Raw genomic sequence first — 7,295 nt, 5'->3', positions numbered from 1 at the left:
TGTGTCATCCAGCTGAGTGAAGTGCATGACTCAAGCATGTGTAGGTACATGGGTGTCTATTCCAGGGAAGTGTGGGTTGCTGACAGCACATGGCAGTATTAGCTGTCTGAGGCCCAATGTACAGTATAACAACACAGACGGTATGTAACCTGTGGTGTACAATGTCGACTCTGTCGCGTGTTACAATGTGTATAGCGGTCACAGACACGGGTATCTGCACATGGAGCACCTATGATGCATTGTGTTAGGCAACTATCCAGGATGTGTGCAAAACACTGTGTGATGTGTGAACCCCTCACCTGTGGGTGTTCCAGTCCAGGTATGTGCCTGGGAGGTATGGTCCGTGTACAATCCGTGCAGGCGCAAGGCGCAGAGCATGGAGGCAGGTCCCAGTCACTGCAGAGATATGTGAGTGGTGCAATAGTGTGTGTGCCTCACTTGTGTGCAGCACAGTGGAAGATGCAGGCATTGTCCCACATGACCCCATGCCGTGCCTGCCTGTTACAGCCCTGCCAGAGACAGTTATGTGAAACTGCCACAGAGGCAGTATAGCATGTGAAGATGTACATGTGTGCTCTACACCCCAAGACGATGGCTGCAGGTCATGAGTGCCACAGCATTGTGGTCGACCAGGACTGTCATAGCGGTCAGATACCACATGCCTGTACAATAACAGTAGGAGCATAGGCAACAATTGCACTGACACAGTAGGTCAATGTACAGTGTCCCTGTGTCCAGACCACTGCCTACTGTACACCATGGCTAGACACACACCCAGAGGGCTATAACACCAGTGAGCCATTGCATGTCCCAGTACACGTAGTCTGTGTATTGCCATCACAGGGCAGTCACAATAACATGTTGTATGAGAGATATATTGTACCAGGTGATGTGTCATGTGTGCGTATGTTGAGTTGCAGAGGTGTTCACCCATCCACAACATCTCAAGGCATGATGCCTTGTGTAACATGATGTGTGGAACTGCAATGTGATCCACAACAGGGTCATCCGTGACTGGTGCGTTGTGAATGGTGTAACCCATGGGTCTGTGGGATATACACTGGTGCTGTCGGCTGCCATGCTGGGGGCCACCAGTGGTGCCTACAGTGGTCATACAGACATACTGCATACATTGTTCTGGCAGGAATGTCCATTGTTGTAGATGATGTGGTACTACGTGAAGGTAGGTGTGTGTTGTGAATGTTACCCATCCAGACGTGACCGTCAGGTGCAGTCATGGTTGTCGACAGCATCACACCCATCCACAGCTGTCAGCACCCTGTCCCCAGAATGGGCAACAGTAGCCCTCGTACTGTGTGACTAATGTGCAGATGGCGGAACATCTACTACTGGCTGGCTAACAGTGTCATCAAGGAAGGCTATATGATGGCTGGAATACGCTGCTCTAATGTATAATTATGATATCCCAATGAATTACATTGATTCACATATAGTAAGCCATGGCTGGCATGTAAACCGTGTACAACAATGACTGTGTGACAGACCCTACCAATGTGGAGCCATGATGAACATGCACCCGTTAGAACACCAAATGAGGTACATTGCACGTAATGATGTACAACTGACAGCTATAGGCACAGCATGGATGCAGAAGCACATCCCCCACAGGCAGTACCGCTCTACATTGGTAGGGGGGCATTGCACGAGTACATGTGACAGTTGCTGTATTGCCACATGTACGACATACCCGTCATATAGGGGTAGCACTGGTACGTGACTGTCGGACATGCCTGTACATACGACCATGTCCCACAGGATATGTGTTACATGTGTACAACACCTGTCATACCTTCATCAAGCTGTGAAGTGTATGACTTCCAGTATACCTGTGTGACATGTTGTGCAATGGGTGCAAAGGTACGCAGTAGCGCATTACATGCCCACATGTCCTGCACAGGTGCATAGCCTGAACATACAATACAAATAGGGTGTTGGATAATAGCAACCCACAAGAGGTGATGGGTACGGGTAAGGTGTGCATGTCCATGACACATTAGCACCTGAGATGTTAGCAGTACAGCTGTACAGGGTGGCATGCATATTTGATTACAAATACCCTTGCATGTTCCACCACTGGCCTGTTGACAGACAGACACCAACACAATGTGCAGCATTGACATGTGCACAGCACGTCACCGCTGGCTACAGTAGAACAGGTTTACTGTGTTTACATGTGCACAGAACATCAGCGCCAGCCACAGTCGAACACGGTATGTGTTGAATCCCACCGTCATTGTAGCCCATGCCACAAACAGACATGTTATGCATCTGTGTATGTACGACTGGGAATGGCCCTGGCCTAGCAGTATAGCTGTGTCAGTGTTGCGAACAACATACTGAATGGGATGTGTGTGTGAGGTGTGCGTCATACGTGTATGGTCTGATGGATGATACCAGCAGTGCCCCCGCTATGTGAACATCCCTGTCCCCATAAATGAATACCTAGGCTGTGCTCAACACCATGGTCACTGTGGGAGGGATGGTGCTGTGCGGTGCACCCGCCGACATGGTGGTGACAGCAGGCACTGGATGTAGACATATGTGGTACCCATGTCAGGCCGGGGTACCGGCCATGTGCACGGATATCACCGCGGGCACATACAGCACTGTGTTGAACAATATCACAGCACATAGCACCTGTCAGGGGTAATGTGTATGCATGGATGTGCGATGCCAGCATGCACCATACACACCCCCACCATGCAGCATGCTGCCTACCTTGCAGAAGGACATTGTCCACACCATGATGATGGACATGCGACATGTCCATATACCCATAGAAATGACATATGGAATGGACAGCCACCCTCCCAATACTGGTATCCCACAGGCGGGACACATCCCTGTGCCATGTATGTGATATACCCTGCCATACCATGCAGCCCTGTCCAGCAAGGCTGCACGTGCCATCACAGTCATACATGGTGCGATGGCCACATGGCACTTGCACTATCATTTATTTATTTATTTATTTTACATTTGTTAACCGGGAGAGTCCGACTGGATACATGTCCATTTTCAGCGGAGGCCCGGGGAGAAAAGCTCCAAGTACATAACAGACATATGAACATTGTTAATGCAAAAAAAGGAAGATAGTTGAGTTCTAAATACAATATAAAGATACATCACATCTTGGGAAAAAAAAAACAACAGCAGCATATAAAAAAAAAACATAGGTCAGTTACAAAGGAGAGGCGCCTTGTTAAAAAGCGGTTAAGGATAGTGAGGTAAGGAAAGGGTAAATGATAGTGGTTAATCAGGTTTGGAACAGGGACATTGCCAGACAGTATTGAGATGGGGTTTAAGCTTTTTTTTGAATTGTAGGAGTGAGGGTTCTGAGGTGAGCATGGTCGGTAGGGAGTTCCACAAAGTTTGAGAATAGAGAATCCCCAGCAGAATTATTGGCTTTGGTAGTTTGAGCTAAGATCTTATTGGAGGAGCGTAAAGATTGCAGGTTAATATAGGGGTGAATGATGTTTTTCAGAGCTGGTGTTTTCTCTGGGTGATACAGTATCTGGTGAGCCATTTTGAGTTGGTTGAAATGGAGTTGGCTGGAAAACTCTAACCACCCTAGTTGCTTCAAGTTAGTGCAGTGGTGCATTCTAAAGGTGGAATTTGTGGCAAATCTAGCTATGTGATTGTAACAAGAAGCAAGTTTGTTAAGGGTTGTCTTGTTTAGGTTTGTAAAGAGGGGGGAGGCATAGAAAAGAGTTGATAGTAGGTGTGTGCTGGCAATTGTAATTTTAGCGTGAGGAGTGAGAAAGTGTTTTACTTTATAGAGAGAGCCAAGCTTTTTATTGACGGTTTTGATGGTAAGATTGAAATGGGTGTCAAATTTAAGGGAGTTATCAATGGTAACACCTAATAGCTTTGTGTGAGCTTCTGGTGATATAGTGATTCCATTGGAGGATGTAATAGAGAAGGTGGGGGGAAGAGTCTTGTTAGTGGATGAGAAAGTAAGTAGTTTTGTTTTGTTGGGGTTGAGAACTAGTTGTCGACTTGAGAACCATTTTTCTATTAGGTTGAAGGTGTCTTGGGTTGAAGCAGTGAGGTCTGCCAGGTTGGAGGCAGTGCTGATGATAGTCGAATCATCTGCATATTGAATGCATGTGGCATGGGGGTGATTGTGGGCAGGTCATTAACAAAGATGGTGAAGAGAAGAGGGCCAAGAATAGATCCTTGGGGAACTCCAAGTGTAACAGGTAGGCATATAGATAATTTTCCTGCCATAGAACAGCCTGTTGCCTATTGGACAGGTAGGATTGGAACCATTTCAGCGTGGAATTGCTGAGTGATAGTTTTTTTAATGTATGGAGGAGTTGAATGTGGTTCACCATATCAAAGGCCTTGGAGAGGTCTAAGAAAAGAGCAGATGATAGTTTATTATTGTTTCTGAAGTTATTGATGGTATTAGAAAAGGATAGTAGGGCTGATGTGGTACTGTGATTTGGCCTGAAGCCATGTTGGGAGTTAGCTAGAATTTTATTTTTGGTGAGGTGTTCCATCAGTTGTTTGTGGACACACTTTTCCATAATTTTGGCCAGGGGTGAGAGTATAGCTATAGGTCTGTAGTTGGTTAGCTCTAGTGAGCTACCACCTTTATGGAGAGGAATAATGTGGGACATTTTCCATATGGAGGGATGAAGGCTTCTGACAAGGTACGGTTTATGATTATGGAGACGGATAGGAAATGGCCTCAGCTGCTTTTTGCAGAAACTCAGCTGGGAGAAGGTCAGCTGCTAGCTTAGTGGGTTTTAGTTTTTAAGAAGAGATGTTATAAAGGATATGGGTACTGGATCGAAGGTAAATAGATGATCTGATGTAGTTGTAGTATTCTGCTGGCATGGGTAGTGGAGTGGGCTGGTTGTTTGTTTGAATTGTGTGGCCAGGGATTGTATAGTTTCTGTGAAGAAACTATTGAATGTGTTAGCAATGTTTACAGGGCACTGTTGTTTGCAAGTTGTTGGAGTGGGGTGGTTGCCTGGCCTGGGTGCAGGAGCTTGTTTAAGCCTGCCCAGAATTTTTGTGGATTATTAAGGTGTTTGTGTTGGAGGTGGAGGAAGAAGTTTTTTTTATCATTTAAGATCATTCTTTTAGTTTCATTTCTAAGTTGCCGGAAGGTTTGGTGGGAGTGTGGGTCTTTAGAGATACGCCATGTGACCCACATCTTGTTTCTAGATAGGATTTTGGATTTTGTTTCCTTAGAGAGCCATGGTGCGGTTTTGGTTTTAGTTCTAATGGACCGTATTGGAGCATGGGAATCTAGAATCTTGAGGAAGGTGGTGTTGAAGTAGATAACTGCCTCTTCAAGTGGAAGAGACTTGAGTATTGTCCAGTTGTGGGCTTTAAGTTCAGTTTGAAAAATGGAGGTGTTGAATTTATTATTGTTCCTGATTTTTTTTATGGTTATAAGAAGGGGGGTGATTTTCTTGAATTTGATAACACAGGTGAGTAAGTGATCACTCATGTCCTCTGGGTGAGTACCTGCTGAGTACTGGTCAGGATCTTTATTAGTAAAGATCCAGTCCAGGATGCTGTCTTTGTTTTGGGGTTTACCTAGTCTGGTAGGAGTGGATATGAGCTGAGAAAAGCCATGTAGATTTATGCTGCTAGATGGGGAGCTAGATGAGAAGGAATTCCAATCGATGTTGAAGTCACCTAACACTATGGATTCCTGGCGGTGAGTTTGAGTTAACCAGTGGAGAAAGTCCTCTAAGGTTTTGTTATTATTGTTGCCTGGGGGGATGTAAATACATGCTATATTTATGCTTTTATGTTTGTTTGGTTGAAGTTTTACAAGTAGAATTTCGGCATTGTTTGTTAGGAGGGGTTGTGGAGAGGCAAGGGAGATTTGTAATGTATTTCTGTAGAGTATGGCTACACCGCCACCTTTACGAGTTATTCGGTCTGCTCTTAGTATATCATACCCTGGTGGGATTATCTGTGTGTCTTTCGTACTTGGTTTAAGCCAGGTTTCTGTGAGACACAGTAGGTCTGGGGAACAAGTAGCTAAAAGGGCATGTAGGTTGTGAATCTTATTGTTTACACTTCTGATGTTTAGATGACACGTCAGAAGAGAGTTAAAGGGTCTAGAGTTTAGATTGAGAAGTGGAGGGGAGGATAGGGTGGAATTACAATTGAGTGGAGGGGAAGGGCCAGGGTTGGGGTGGATATCACCATCTGTGGCTAGTCTGTGATTCAGAGTGGTAATGAATTTGAGGGCTTTGAGTAGAAGTTTGTAGTAATGTTTATCATTTGGCCTAATATTGGTAGGTTTGATAATTACATAGCGTTCGAGTTCTAACAAGGTGGGTGAGTAGGGAGTTGAGTCATGGCCTCTGTTGTTAATTATGGGTGAGGGGTTGGTTTGGTAGCCTGGGTGGTGGAAGCCTATGTAAGACCAGGTTTCATATAGGGTAGCTAGGTAAGGGACAAGAAGGAGGGGAAAAAGAGTTAGTATGATAAGCTTCGTGGGTGGTGTCATATTCCAGGGCGGTAGTGAGGTACAGGAAGTTAGTGGACAGTAGGGGGAGTGGTTTGAGGTTATAAAAGTCCGAGTACTGGGGGCGGGTGGGAATAGGGGGCAGGGCGGGGAGCGGAGCGGGGTTTACACTAAGCAACTAGAGCCCAGGTTTCAAGATGTAACTCCTGAATAATTAACTAAGCCACTAGAGCCCAGGTTTCAAGATGTAACTCCGGAATAATTAACTTGCAGGTGAGTAATCTCATCTAAACAAACACCAAGTTCAATGCCTATGCTTTGGGAGCTTGTTTTTACAATTTTATAGCAGTTTGCCTTAGTTTTAGAGGGTGTTCTGTAGTTTAAGTGGAGTATATGCAAACAAGCTTGGAGTTTTTGTTTGGGTAAGCCTAGGGAGATTTGTGCTAGTGCTGAGGACCCTTAAATAATACTTTACTTTAAAGTCTATACTAAAATGACCAGATAATGACCTGTTTTGTTTTTACAGGTTGTGGGCAAAAGAAGAGTAGTCGCTCGAAAAGGGCGAAGTTCTTTTCTGCCTTACGCTGTGCAGGGGAAGACCTGGGAGGGATAGAGAGAGAGCTTGATTTCAGAGGCAGTCAGAAGCAGCTGTGTAGCTTAAACAACATTAGACTACCCGAGGAAACCCCTAAACTATGTTAGTAAAATCTTCACATATCTTTGCATATAGCATAAATCATTATAACACATTAGCATTTTACTGCAACAGTGCCTTATGACTGAGAGTCAAAGAATGTTGAATGTTAAATATCCTGCTTCTCAAAAAATATAC

This window comes from Protopterus annectens, chromosome 6.part0 (genome assembly GCF_019279795.1).
Source record: "Protopterus annectens isolate FY-2018-M chromosome 6.part0, PAN1.0, whole genome shotgun sequence".
NCBI lineage: Eukaryota > Metazoa > Chordata > Ceratodontiformes > Protopteridae > Protopterus > Protopterus annectens.
This window is presented reverse-complemented; position numbering follows the sequence as displayed.